This window comes from Choloepus didactylus, chromosome 4 (assembly GCF_015220235.1).
Source record: "Choloepus didactylus isolate mChoDid1 chromosome 4, mChoDid1.pri, whole genome shotgun sequence".
In the NCBI taxonomy this organism is placed as follows: Eukaryota; Metazoa; Chordata; class Mammalia; order Pilosa; family Megalonychidae; genus Choloepus; species Choloepus didactylus.
In genome coordinates this window covers 156,550,136-156,564,920 of record NC_051310.1, presented here as the reverse complement: position 1 = coordinate 156,564,920, position 14,785 = coordinate 156,550,136, and the positions used below count along the sequence as shown (strand labels likewise).

Here is a 14,785-nt window from a genome sequence, read left to right as displayed (position 1 = left end):
GCATTTGTGGAACCCCAATTATTAGCTTTTATTTGGAATATGCTCTTTGGCTTTTGTTAATACCCTCTCCTAGCTTCTCTATGATGCCCAGAGACATGAGCTTGATAATCAACTGATTCAAGTTCATCTGTACATTTGTACAAGTTTGGCAATACCCTGCCCTCTCCCAGGTAAGGGACTTGATTTTGAACCCTTATCATTATTTCAGATCCTGAAAGTCCTCTTAGTGATTTTAAAATACTCCAGTTCTTCCTGTTTTGGAAAAGAATAATAGGAAACCAAAATATGCATCTTTACAGGGAATGACATCTGGAGCAGGGATCATCATTACACAGTGGTGTGGAATTGCATGTGTTTTTCCTGATTATGATTTATACTTACTAGAGGACTCAAAATATCAAATCCAGTTTGGAAGTCTAGCAGCCAATCCACCCACTCCTGGACCCTACTTAGGCATGGGACACACAGCAGTGTGGAGATGCTTTTACACCTTACACCATTTTTGACATAAGGGCTTCAGAAAGGTCATCTGAAGATAGCGTGATACTCACTAGGACATCCTGATTTTAGCCTTTCTAATGTGGATTGTAATTTGGTCAAGAAAGTAGAAGTTTTATTTTGAGGTATCCATTAGTTAGTTGGTATCTTTTAGGAATTCTGAACAAAAGATAAGCCCCAAGCCATTGTCTGGAATGAGCTTCTGCTGTCTAATGATAACTGGGCTTTGTGGTACCTTTATGGTTGGAAATTTTCAGAATTACTGTTGGAGAAAACAGAGACTCCCCCAGATTCCTCTTTTAAGAGTGTTCATGGGGTAAAATTTCAGTGACATTCCAGTTAATTGAAATTAGGTTTGTTTCGAGAATATTGGGGCAGCACTCAAAATATCCCTCTGGGTATTGCAAGACGGAGAAGAGGATTGTTATCTCATCTGTGTTAGGGAATCCTTCTCTCCCACTTCTATCCTTGGTTTCCACCTTTTCACTGAGGGACACAGAAATGGGTGGGTATCAAATGGGCTTTTCTGACTCTGAAAACTCAGCCAATGTGGGGATGAAAATGTCCCATGAGGACCAATTAGAAGTAGGGTCCTGGGACATGTTTTTAGAAGTTCATGATCTTTCTGACTAATTTGAATCTTTGCTTTCAGTCTTACCCTTTCCCTAAATATCAGCCTGTCATCGATGACAACAGCACCAGAAAATCTAACATGGTTTTACCCAGCTAGTTTGGCTCGAAGTCTCAGAGAGTCACCAGGATTAGACAGTTCTTTTCCTAATTGCACATGGAAGTCTGGGAAAGACAAGGTTGATGATATGCAAATGGGTCATTTAGTTGTTTATATGAATAGATCCCACTGCACTGTCTCCTTTTGAATCAGGTTGCATCTCCTATCCCCTTGCCATTGCTAAGTAGTTTAGTCTAATCTGTCCTTTCCTCCTGACCCCTCTTTCCTTTTAACTGATTTCTGCCCCTACACACTAACACTTCAATTCTGATTCCATTCATCAGACACAAAACTCCAATGTTAACAAAAGCAAGCTTAACATGCCCAAGTGCTTGAAGTGTTGAAGGAAGAGTCTTAAAGGGGTTGCCCCCTTGTCATTATCACCAGAAAGGGCTTGGTACCACCCCCCACAAAGAAACTACTAACTTGGTGAATAATTCAGTAATCTTTCACTGAATTTCTAAGAGTGGTGGGTTATGTTCAGAAGCAAATAATCTTTAAAACTTACTTGGTCTAACATTCAGAGTTGTTCCTTGTCCAAATGTCAGCCTACTATTGGTTCCGGTATCAAACAATGATACAAGACTCTACAAAAACTCAGTTGCCACAATTCCTCTTGCTACCTACTCAAATATTTCTTTGTTATCCCAAACTTCCCCTGATGAAACCAACTTTTTATAGTAAGGGACTGGTGGTGGAATTTGTTCATCAACTTGTAGTGGGAGTGGGGGTGGCAGTGGGTGGGGGGGTTGCAGGTAGCTTTCTTTGGCCCTCCATTTTACTTACCACATTTGTAGAGCATCTGTGTTTCACTGAAGAGCATTGAGTTACTCATAGAAAGTTGCTGGGAATCCCTGAATTCCAGCTCCAAAGTCCTTGATTTTGGAGCTCAGTGGTGTCTCCAGAGGAGATAATTACCTCCAGGGGAAACAGGTCTGTGATGTCAAAATAGATACATCCTCAAACCCTGTGAAATGGTCCCTCTTTCCTCTACTTCTATTTAATTCTCTACTTTGTAAGAACTCTAAGAGTTATTAGAAGCAATTTTAGAAATGGAAGGGGACTTAGACATCACTTTATAGGAAATATCACTGAAACTCAGAGAAGTGAGGGAGAATTCCTAAGGTCATATAGAGGGTTATGGGGTGATGGGACATTCTTAAGGTCATATGGGTGGTTAGTGACAGAACTGGGGTGAGGGGATGGTCCCAAGGTCACAAAGCTGGGCAGTGAAAATGACAGAGCCACCACTGCAACGATGTACTTCTTGGGCTTTCTCTTACACCCCTGGAGGCTTTGTATCAACAGGTGGTTTGGCAGAAGTTTGGGCTTCAAAAACATGCAGGCAAAGAGCAATAAGTATATGAAGAAACAGAAAGAACATTGGAATCCAATGTCCTTGGGCAATGTCCTTGGCTTCCTTGAGCTTCTGTTTTGCAGACTATTGAGTGTGTGTAACAATCACCTAGAAAATTACCTTGGCATTGTTGTCACACTTAAATGCCATACTACATGTGAAAGCTCCTGAAAAGTATAATCTATTGTACAATCACCTCCAGTCCTGAAGGCAGCCTCATTCTCCTCTGACACTGCCTTAAGTCTTTTCTGGAGGCTCTTTTTGGAAGAAGAATTTCATGGTGCTGTGATGCTTTTTTCTGATGATCAACAGCGGATCAGAGGTTTGCTCAATTATATTTTAACTATAGGACAGCCCTGAAGGACAACCTTGCAGATAGTCACATGGAGATGAGGTTTCATTTGGGGATATAATGTACTCTTATAGAATGAACTTTGGACTGATACTCATGATAACCTCAGTTCTGCTTCCAGCAATATCATTGGCTTGGATAACGTGCATACTTTTTGCATGTTTTTTTTTTTTTTATCTGAAAAATGAGGATAAGTGATCTTTTCATTTCTAGTAACTTCAGAGAAACATTCTAATGTTATCTAAGATAATGGATGGTAATGTTGTGGAAATAGGTATTTTTTTTGAATACATTTAAGGGGAAGTTGTGTGGAATCATTTATTGTTTTTCCTAGAAGGACCTGGCTTATCCATGTAGATTGTCCTAAACCTATGGACTGATAGTGCTATGGCCTCCTACCTCTTGTTTGGGCCATGAAGACATGGTGTGTGAATTTGCAGTTGTTTAGGGCAGGGGGAATTGTTGGTGATGATTATTCTTCTACTTGTAACCTCAAAAACCCCTGCTGACACCCCAGCTAGGTGTCATAGGGACCATGGTAAGGGGATGCCAGGGCTCTGCTCACTGAATGGGTACACCTGAGAAGGTTGTGACTCTGCTGGGGCAGGAGGACCTGAGCTCCCCAGTGATACCTTGAGCTCTGCTGCTGCTGCTGTTATTGCTGTAGCAGCCACAGCAGGAAACCCAGGGCTGGTCCCCAAGGCAGGAGCCTATAGGCTTGGGACTCAGGAAGCTGTGGTGTGACCTAGAAGCTCAGTTTGGGATCTGTTTCACTAACAGAGAGTGCACAGAGGCCACTCTCCTTCCATGGTGGTCTACAATGAGCAAAGCCAGAGGTGAGGTGCACACAGTGCAGTTTAATATGTGCAGCAGAGTCATGATCTGAGATGTACAGCAGGCAATCAGTGAAAGAGTCACCATCCAACCATCCCACACTCTCTGGGCACAAATTGGCAGGCAAAACCAGTAAATACAGTGTTTGTGCAGGGGAAATCTAGTGTTCTCATTTCTATCCTTCCCTCCAAACTCACTAGAAGGCAGGGCCTATATCTTACTCATCTTTGTACCCTTCCCAGAGTGCCTGGAATTTAGCAGCCGTCAATTCATGATTGTTAAATCAATTGATAGAAAGGGGTGCCTTTCCTCTGTATTTTACTCTGATCTCTGCCAGTAGCCTGAAGAATATGTAGAAGAGATTTTAGAAAGCCTATTGACTACTCCGAGAATATTAGGGAAATCGAGTGTGTTTTTGTTTGTAATGTACTAGGAAAACCAGGAAGTGATGGAAGTTTGGTCCACCCCCTACCCCTGCAAAAATGGCTGCAGAAGTGTACACAGCAGGTGAAACAAGCCACAGGAAGAGGAGGAGGAGACTGGTGGTTTCTGGGCAAATTTAATACTGTGTTGGGCAGAATCTTTCATGTTCAGGTAAACACGCTCTCTTTCCTCCAGGACCTGTTTTGCTCTTGAAGAATGTTTGAACCCCAGAGGCAAAGAAAGTAAAAAGAAACAAAACCCCATTTCCAAAGTGTATAAGTTGTAGGAGTAAAAATATGAGACCTATATCCTTTATGAAGTAGCAGTAATGCAGTTAGGATCACAAGCTCCTTCTTTGCAGGATTTTTGTCCTTCTATGCAGCTGTTATTGCTGTAGCAGGGTTTGTGTCTTTCAAGGAAAAACCATTTTGGGCAGTGGCCCTCTAAGCTAGGCTATGACAGGCCAACTTGAATCCCTGAGAAGATGGAAGCTAGGAGAGAGCATCTTTGTAGGCTTTCAGGGAGTATAGCCTCCTCACGCCAGTCATCCTGCAAGCAAAGGAAAGTTGTTAGCCCTACCTGTTATAGAATTGCAAATTGTCAGTGTTGGAAGGAATTATGGGGGTCACAGATTCTTGGAATGGCCAATATTTGCTGTGGCTGTACCATTGCAGAAATCACTAATCTGTCATTACCCTTTCTTCCTCTATGCGTGCAAATAGTCTAGCTAGTCAGTATCAGTTTATCAATGTTGCTACAAGTAATGAAACCCATGTAGTCTCCTTTAGTCATTCTGAATGCCCTTGTTTCATATATGCAAATCCTGAGGCCCAGAAGGGTGGGACAACCTGTCTAAGGTAACTTAGTGAGTTAGTGACAAAGATCTTAAACCCAAATCTTCTGACTCCCAGGTCAGTGCTCTTCTTGTACAGCCACACTGCCTGTGTCCTTGGGACTGACAGGAAAATAGCAGGTAGGGCTGGGCACCCATTTGGGAGTGACTGTGTTTGTTTTCAGGCTGGGTCAGATTAGCTAAGTCTCAGATTGCTCCTAGAATGGGAGTTGAGGCTGAGGACTGCTTGGGAGTATTGGAGAAGGAGCAAGGGGGAGAAGTGTCACTGGCAAAACCAGGTTCTGGTTTGAATTTCATGTGCAAGAGTACCTGAAAAGTCTATGTCACTAACAGCTAAATAACTAATACCTCACTGACTGTATGTATCTTGAGTAATTAGTGAGCTATTCACTGCTGTTGGGGGTATAGATACACCCCAAAGACAGCCTAGTCCACACATCAGAGGCCTATGGCTAAGGATTGGAACCTCACATACCCTCTGTCCCTTCAGAGATAGTTTCTGCTCTTCCTGAATATTGTGTACGTGAAGCTTTATTTATGGCCTTCTAAAACAGCTCCTGGCACATGGGCCAGATAAATAAAGTAGCAGATACAGATGAATATTCCTTCTTAACTCTAACATTCTTTCTTGGGTGGAGGTGGGAGTATTGGCTGGAATATTAGAAAAGCAATACAATCTATTATGTAAATGAGTTTGGGATCTGGCTTGAAATAAAAGGATAATAGGAGATGGGATGTTCTTCTGCCAAGCGCATAAACTAACTCACCTTATTAATTCTAAATTGTCTCAATGAGTTTTTGCTTTTGAATGCCTCTTGGTCTATTAAACTTTCCCAACCCTCTTTTCTCCAAGTGCTGCATAGTTTTGGTGGAAATGGGAGCAGGAAAGGACTAATTCTTACCTTAGAAAAAAAGTAACTTGGCAGTCAAGAGAAAATTGATGGCAACACTCTTGGCAAACAGCATTCTGAGCCCCAGCAGCATGAGACATCATATTTACCTTCCTGGCTTGCACTGTGTTTGAGCAAAGGTTTAGATGGTGGCTTCAGGGAGAGATAAATTCCTTTCCAGGAATGGGGTCCCCAACATTGACACCAGCCTGCACGAAATCACCATGGCTCTTGCCAGTCTGTGAGGCCCATCTGGGAGTCTGATGGCTCTCAGAGACCTATGGCTGCTGCTCATGCCCAGCCAAACCTCTCTGGAAACTCATGCTCACAGCAAAGCAAGCTCTGACGGGAGAGGCAGAGGCCAAAGGGAACCAACTGGGCTCAGGCAAGGTTTTAGTTTTCTTTTGAAATCTGATGCTTTGGGGCCCCATCTGACAATTACAGAGATTGCCTTAACCTTCCATCCTGAAGTTGACCCTTTGATTTGAACTAACCTTTGGGTTCATAGCAGCTCGCGGAACTTTGCTGTTTGTCTTCAGGTTCTGTTGGTTCTACAGTTACTGGAACAAACACTGGTGGACATGGTTACATGTTATTTGTAGGAGGAACTAGGATTCTTAACTCCACACTAAGTCAGGTAGTCTTTTGTTTTGGAATTCAGTACCAGATTAGACCAAAGAGTTTTTCCATGGACTTACAATCCTGGAAACTAGTAGTAGGACAGTTGTTTATCTGAAGGAAATAGTGGTTGGTGATGAGGACCAATGGGGATGAAATGACCCCACCTGGGCTTTATCTTAGATTCCCTTTCAGAGACACAGGAGTTTCCTTCCCAGTCCCTTATAGGCCGTAGTTTGGCCTAAGTCTTATTTCCAACATAATGCCGTATTGAGACAGGTCTGCCCAGAGTTTACATCTCCAGTTACCCTTTCTCCAAAATTTCTCCCAGTTCCTTGAAGCCAGATATGACCTACCTGCAGAAGTTGGCTTTAACTCAAAGTCAGTGCAATTAACAAGTTCATTGTTGTGTCAAACTGAACACGTCACTGAATCTGGATCTTCATACTGACCAAGCTTGACAGCCACGTACTTCCCATTGGTAGCGAGGATGACAGCAGGGTCAAATTCAGTTATTTTCTTGGATGATTCAATATTTATAATGACATTCTTGGGATAGAAATGCTTCACCAGACAAGTGACTTTGGTCCCATTTTTCATAAGGAAACAGATGGTTTGCTAGGAGGCTGACTTTCTGCAAATAAAAACAACTTATCTCATGAGATGAATTACCCACAACTCTGTCGAAGTTAAACAGTGGTGGTTTTCTCAATGCTCTTGAGGCTAAACATGGTTCTTTTTTACAATCCAGGTCTCCCTGAAGCCTGCTTTGCCAGTGACAAGGGCTTGTTAACACCTCCATGAAAGGATAGGCAAGGGGAACAGAAATGAAACAGTCATGACTTTCAGTTAGGAGCTGCTAAAGGATAGGGCTAGGAGCTGAGATGGAAAGTAACAGCTTTCCAAGTTTCTGTATCACCTGGGTTCAGTTGTCTCCATTTTATTAATCAGTCCTCTGGACTATTGAGACCAGTTTGAATATCTGTCTGCATCAGCTGGTTTATTTTAAATTCATGAATTCTTAAAGGAGATCAGTGCAGGTGTTCATGTTTTGCCTTATATCAATTGAAGAACTAAGATCTTACAAGGACGGTATAGCTGGTTCAAATGCCCTGAGGATGGCAGCTGGGGTCACTGCTGGGGATCCTCACTACTTTTAGGGACTGGAAGGGATCTGCTAAAGTTAAGTAGTTTATCTACCTGTCTTTTGTAAGGGACTGACTACCCTGACAATTCCTTTGAGCCTTTACCAGAGAACAACAATCATCATTTTCAAGAAGTCCTTCAGACATATCTCTTTAATCCCTGTTTTTGTAGTTTAAGGCCATTCCTTCTTGTTTTATTCTAAGTGGAGCTGTGGAATGGTTGGTCCCAATAATTGGTCTCCTCCCACCCTTCTCTCCTTTCTTGCCTCACCTTGTACTATCATCTACCTGCTGCTCCGTATATGCATCTTTTTCTTTCCTTAACACTAAAAGTCTCGAAGCTTGGAGGGAGATAGTGAAGATTCCTTCACACTGTGCCTTATTGAAGTTTCTGAGTTGTGATAAATTTTGTGTATGGACACTGATTCTTAGGCTATCTCCAAATGTCTACTAAAGGAAGATCCCTGCTAATGCCTGAAATCAGGAAAGGGAACCCACCTGTGAATGGTAAGCTGGATATGTTTCCAGTCATAAGCTAACCTGCTGAATTTCAACATTAGTTGCTTCCTTGAATATGGATTTTTAATATTTAAGATTAGGTGAGTTTGGCTTCTTGATATCAAGAGAAAAATATGTTGATCGCAGACACTATAGAGTCTACAATCAAGACATTCAGAGTTGCTTAACAAAAGTCTTGGTAATAAATGCATAAACCAAAAAAGAAATGATTTTTCTATTGTGTTTTCTGCATCTGGGTTTGGGGGTCAGTTGTGTTGCTTATGGTAGGAGAGTTATAACCAAATCAATTGGTTATATCTGGTTGAGAGGCAGTGATTGCTAGTCAGAAAGTTCCTGTTGATGCACTACTTTATAAATGGACCATGGCTGATTGGGTCTTTCCTAGGGAATCATTTTTTCAGAGAAACACCCTCATCACCACCATCAGAATTCTCCATTTTTTCCATGGAGGGAAGTTTAGCTAAAAGGCTGGATTCTGTTCTAGTCACTCAGGGCAGGAAGCTCATTCCTAAGATTCTGATTCCTTATATTTTTGCCTTTAGCTCTAGACAAGATGGGGACCAGAATTTTTTCAAAGGGCTTTCCTGGAACCTGCTTTCAACCACATGAGAACATCATCATTGTTTCATTTCCTTGCATAGCTGAAGCCACTGATAACAGAAACAGATAGCCTTAGCGTTAAAGGCTGGAAACCACATGTGTTACTCACCTCCCTCCAGAACTGTGACATTTCTTCCTCACTATACTGAATTTGGTATGAGCTGTATTCCAGTTAATTTTCAAGGGACTTATGAGGTAGAGGGAAAGGAATCTAGTACATAAACAAATACTTATCTCCTTGGTTATTCGAGTATGACCCAATCCTGGTCTGATTTAGTTGGCTATGAGGGCTCGCCTGGGATTTTTTTTTTTTCTTAGAGCTAAGTTTATTTTATTTTTTAAATTCAATTTTATTGAGATACATTCATATACCATACAGTCATCCAAAGTGTACAATCAATTGTTCACACTAGCATCATATAGTTCTGCATTTATCACCTCAATCTGTTTTTGAACATTTTCCTTGTACCAGAAAAAGTGAAAATAAGGATAAAAAAAAGTGAAAAAGAATACCCAAATCATCCCCCCCACCCTATTTTTCATTTACTTTTTGTCCCCATTTTTTAACTCATCCTTCCATACACTGGATAAAGGGAGTGTGATCCACAAGGCTTTCATAATCACACTGTTACCCCTTGTAAGCTGCATTGCTATACAATCATCTTCAAGAGTCTGTGCTACTGGGGTGCCATTTGATAGTTTTAGGTATTAATTTCTAGCTATTCCCATGCATTAAAACCTAAAAAGTGTTATCTATATAGTGCACAAGAATGCCCACCAGAGTGACCTCTCAACTTCATTTGGAATCTCTCAGGTACTGAAACTTTATTTTGTTTCATTTTGCATCCCTCTTTTGGTCAAGAAGATGTTCTCAATCCCACAAATTGCCTGGGATTTTAAAATCTAAAGGTTTCAGGCAGTTGTCAGTGATCCCTTTGGGCTGGGAAGACCTGGTTTGAATAATTTGAATCATGTAATAAAACTGACAAGACATATGTCTGAAGAAGGTCATATACTTACGAGATTGAGCTCTGAATCTGGTAGTCAGTTTCAGATAGCTCATAATGCATTGATTTGTTGAAACATTTTTTTTTTTCAGATCCCCTTTCTCAATCCATATCTATATGTTCAAAACAATTGCCTGAAAAGTAAAATGTCTCTATTCCATTTTTTGGGCATCATCCTGGTAATGAAAGAAAGGCATCTGTATTGAACATTTTTGAAAAGATGGAATGCATACAATATATTTGCCATATGTATTCTAGTCTATATTTGACAACCAAAATGAAATTGTAAAAAATTTATAGTATTGTAGTCCAAAATTTAAAGATTTAGTTATTTTTCTTTAAGAATTTCCAGTCTTTCTTCATGGTCCACAAGCATAATTGCATTTCAACATGTGTTTCAAATGGCTACCTGTTTGGACAACTGTGATTTTATTTTCAGGCTTTCTCTTTTTATGAGTCCCATTCCAATGCTGAGGTTATGTGCTAGGAAACAACATAAAAAGAAGAATATACCCTTCCTCAGTTTATAAATTCAGAAATCATCCAGGATTCAAATTCACGTAGAGGGTCCTGCTGGTCCCCCAAGAATCTATAATAAATATCAGCCAGAATATCAAGGCCCTATGTGAATATGGGATTTTACCTGAACCCTGAAATATGTCTGCTCTATCTGATTATTCTGACCAGGCTAACCACCTCCCTAAAAAATCTTCTAAGCTGCAGAACTTTTGCTTTCTGATTGCAATGAAGCATGCATGCTAGTCACCTTCGCCAAAGGCTTATAAAGATGAAGCAACTTCCTGGAGAATTTGAGCCCGTGTCCCTGCCATAGACTCCTGGATACGAATGCTCCAAATACTAGCATAATTTATCTAGATTTCTTAGTGTTTTCTGGCCACTCTGAAGATTTCAGAAATAAGTGGGAGCTATATATGCAATACATAGTTTTTTTAAAAATAAAAATAGACACAGGGTTACATTAGTGACTCAGCCTAGTGCCTTCAATTTTGTCCATTCACTTCTGCACCACTGCATCTCCTAATTATATATCTCCACCTGCCATAATCCTGGTGGTAGCCCCAGTCCCAGGTCTCAAATAATCCCAAGAAATATAGGAAATGAATCAACTCACGGAGCTCCATGAAGGGTTCAGTGCCTGCTCCAAAGAACATCTGTCGGGTGTCCCAGGAGCACATCGTGACACTGCCTCACAGGTAATCAGCCTGGGGATGGCTCTGGGGCCTGGGCTAGAACATCTGTGCCCTGACTCCCAGCCAGTGTTTCAGCCTAGAGACCCACAGCTCAGAGAACTACAAAACTGCCTTTGACAAGCCCAGGGGACTGAGTGCACAGATCTCAGTTCCCTTTGAAGATAATAATCTTTTAACTGCTGAGGATGGATAGGAATCTGAGGTGAAATCCCCAAGGGCGGGAGGTGCAGGACAGGGCTGAGACAGAGCAAGAGGAGAGGGTGACAGGTGACTGATAGCTGCCTTCAAGATAGAAAATTTTCTCCAGGCCTGTAGGAAGAACTCTCCAAGAAGAACACAATAGCTGGGAGTAGGAAAGGGGCACCGAATGTGACATTTCTTACAGTGAATTAGGGGAGGGTTTAGAAACAGGTCTCCGTTCTCAGGCTCTGGGTCCCTTCTCCTGGGTCACAAATACTGCTTTTTGATTAGAAACCTACTTTCCCCTATCACTCAGACTGAGTGTCACAGTAAACTGATCTGCTTTCTAATTCCCAGAGCCTTCCAAAGGGCTTTCTAGTGACCTGTGGGTTGAACAAGAAATTCATTGCTATGGGGGAGCCCATGTCTCATGGATGCAGGTTAGAAAAGTTTTGAATTGCTTACTTTTGTTTTATAATTTCTCCTGAAATAGGCATGTGAACTAGAACCTAAAGATCACGTGGATTACTTTGTCCCATCACCGAAAATCAAGTGTCTAGGGCTAGAGCGAGATAAAAAAGAATGATGGTTGTGTAGGGATGTTATTTACTGTCAAAACTTTAAGGATTGGAGGCTTTATCTGAAATCCCCACTTCCTCTACCTGAATGTCACATCACTACATTGCACTCCCTCACTGCAGGAAGAGAAAATGGGAGATGCAAATGGGCTATCATTGGGGAGCACAGGTCAGTGTTCCGGGAGAAGCACTGTAAATACTATTTACAAACAGTGTGTACAGTCTTTCAATAAACATTATTATAACAAACTTTGTGAGGTGGATATTATTACATCCATCTTAGAAATGAAGTAACAGAAGCTAAAGGTGGTTAAGGGACTTTGCTAAGTTCACACAGCTAGTAAATATCTGAGCTGGGCCTCACTTGTATGTAGGTCTCTAGACTCCAAGTTTTCTCCATGGAACCAAAAAAAAAAAAAAAAAAAAAAAAAGATTGGAAGGAATCTTGGAAAGAGCCTCAACTGTCACTTGTCCAAACTTTTGATGTCAGAAGTTTGGACACCAGAACTAGTGTATGGATAGAGAGAATTTTGACTTCTTATCTAGTGTTTTTTCATTGAATCACAGAATTCCTACTGGGTCATAGGGCATGCATACTATTGGACTTCTTTGCTTTTCCTACCCAGACAGCCCTAACAACTGCTCTGGAGGATAAGCAGGATCATACTGTGTTAGAGCTAGAAGGCGTCTTGGAAATCATAAGGTCTAATTGGAGCTCAACTAGAGTTCAACCAAGTTCAGTCATAGAGCTTGATAGTCAAACAGAAGGGTGGGAACCAGGGTCTCCATTTTTTTGGTCTGTTGTGCTCCTCATTACATGTCATGCCCACAGCCTAGATGTACTGTAGCATGGGTCTTGTTGCAGCCTCAATCTGAAAATGGTGAATGCATGGATGCAGAGCAAGCTGGTTCTCTAAAACTAGTTGGGTAGAAGGAAGACAATGAAGTTTCTCCAGGAAAGATAATGGATCAAGAAATCTACCCCAGCACATACCCCATCCTGGACTTCATCAGAGACTCAGTCCCTGTTCCTGAAACCACCCTTTGCTAAATTACCTGCTGGAAGGATTTTCAGCACTCTGAGAAGTGTTTCCCAAGCTAGTGATTTGAGAATCAGTTTAACAAGGATAATTATCAAACTGGTTATAAGAAGAAAAAGCAAATCACTTACTTGGTTCTACCTCCAGATATGTTCCTGTGCCGAAGATCAGTGGATCATACACAGCTGACATATCCAGTCTAAAAACCACTTTGCTTTTCTCTTTAAGGCAACCCTGGCACCAACTGCCAAGTCACATGTTCTCCGTTGGATGGAGCTTCCTGTCCCTTCTGGTCTAACATCTTTCCTCTTCAGCCTTTGTGGCTGTCCTTCAGAGAGGAGAAGGGAGTGACTCCTGTGTCCAAACTTTGCCCCTGCTATAATCTGACAGGATTTATTTTCTGAAGGAAGAGAATGAATGTTGACTGAAATAAGGGGGGCTGGAAGTGAAGCAGCCTCACTGTTGTTTTGGACTCTGCAGGCAGCTTGGAAAGGAGCAGATTAGAGGTCTGAGGGGGATGCTAGGCCAGTCTGGATAAACCTCCACATCAACCTCTGGGTCCCATTGAGCTGTAGCCCTGACAGAAGAGCAGAGTTCTTAAGAGCCCAGATTCTGGGAGCAGACAGATGATTTGAATTTTGACTTTGTTCCTTGCAAAGCTGTGAGATCTTAGGGAACACCTCTGAGATTCAGCTTCTTGACCTGTGAAATGTGGGTAATATTACCTAATTCCACATAATCATTGTGAGAACTGAATAAAATAATATTCATATAGAGCCTAGCTCAGTGGCCTGATACATAGTAGGCACTCATAAATAGAAGGTGGCACAGACATACCAAGGTTGTCATGGTCAGTAGCACACATTTATATTGTGGCACTTTATCCCATGCTGCATTGTCCCATTCTCTGGCTCTGTTCTGTGAAGGTAAGTGGTGTCCCAGGTTTAGTTTATCCAGGTGGCTGAAAGGTGTGGTGGGATCTGGGTCTGTGGGTTCATGGAGACCTGCTCTGTTAGTTTTGTGCCACCTCAGAACCCTGTAAGTAAGAACTTTAAAGAAGTTCAAAAAGAAAGCACCAGATGGAAGTAGAGTTCTGGGAATATAAAAGCCCTGGATTTGCAGTGATGCCTCTATAATCTGATAGTAGTTGGTTTAAAAAGAGGGCACTATTCAAAACTATTCTGGATCCTGCCCCTCTGGCTGCCCCTTATCTTTTCACTTGAAAGGATAATGGAGTGCACCAGCTCAGTGCTTCCCAAACTTCAGTTTATCACCTCCTATTTTGGTGGGTTTTGTCATATAATTTGCTTAATAATTAAAAACAAAATTATTCACTTACATTTTTGCTTAAAATATAGTTAAAAGGACACTGGAAATAACATGACTTGATGATCTAGTTTTGATTTTCTGATATCAATGAAAACATAAAGCAATTAAAATGTATGCAGACTGTATCCATGTTGTATCATATAAAATCACGGGGTATGCACTCTACTCTTAGGGAAATGGTGGATGAAGTATGCAGGTAAACAGGAACTTAACTTCATTGGGGAGACTTGTCAAACAGAGATAAGGGAAAACAGTCATTCACTATGGTGGAAACACAGATAAACTATTATTGTAGTAAGAGGTTTTAAAGCTAAGAAAATCTAAAGGCAAGGACCAGAATTAGTTGAATTTCCAAAATTTTACTGTGGTTTTTTTTTCTAGTCTGCATTTTTTGAGCTCTGACTCTGTTAGTGCAGTTTTGGGTCTGTCTGTCTGTCTGTCTCTCTCTTTCAACATAAAGACTCTTCCCCACTTCTCCCCATAGTCTGTGAGGTCCAGGGATGCCCACCCCTTACATTACCTTTTCTTTATCTTCCTTTACCCCCAACTCTATGCCTCCTTCACTTCATACATCCAGGACTGTCCTGTCCCCATGTTTCTCTGAGAGAAGCCCACCCCATC

At 41.4% G+C, this 14,785-nt stretch overlaps 1 long non-coding RNA gene and 1 gene segment (V, D, J or C); both read right to left on the bottom strand.

Moving 5' to 3' along the window:
* LOC119532271 overlaps positions 1–14,785 on the bottom strand; it is a 456,157-nt gene that overhangs the window by 129,976 nt on the left and 311,396 nt on the right.
* Positions 3,813–13,180, bottom strand: LOC119532286. Of its 2 annotated transcripts, none has more exons than XR_005216501.1 (5): positions 12,967–13,180; positions 6,912–7,189; positions 6,432–6,509; positions 5,950–6,061; positions 3,813–4,743 (listed from the first exon to the last, which is right to left on the bottom strand). It is a non-coding gene; the product is annotated as an uncharacterized LOC119532286 (long non-coding RNA). The 2 variants fall into 2 exon arrangements; XR_005216502.1 differs by lacking the exon at positions 12,967–13,180 and adding an exon at positions 10,959–11,314.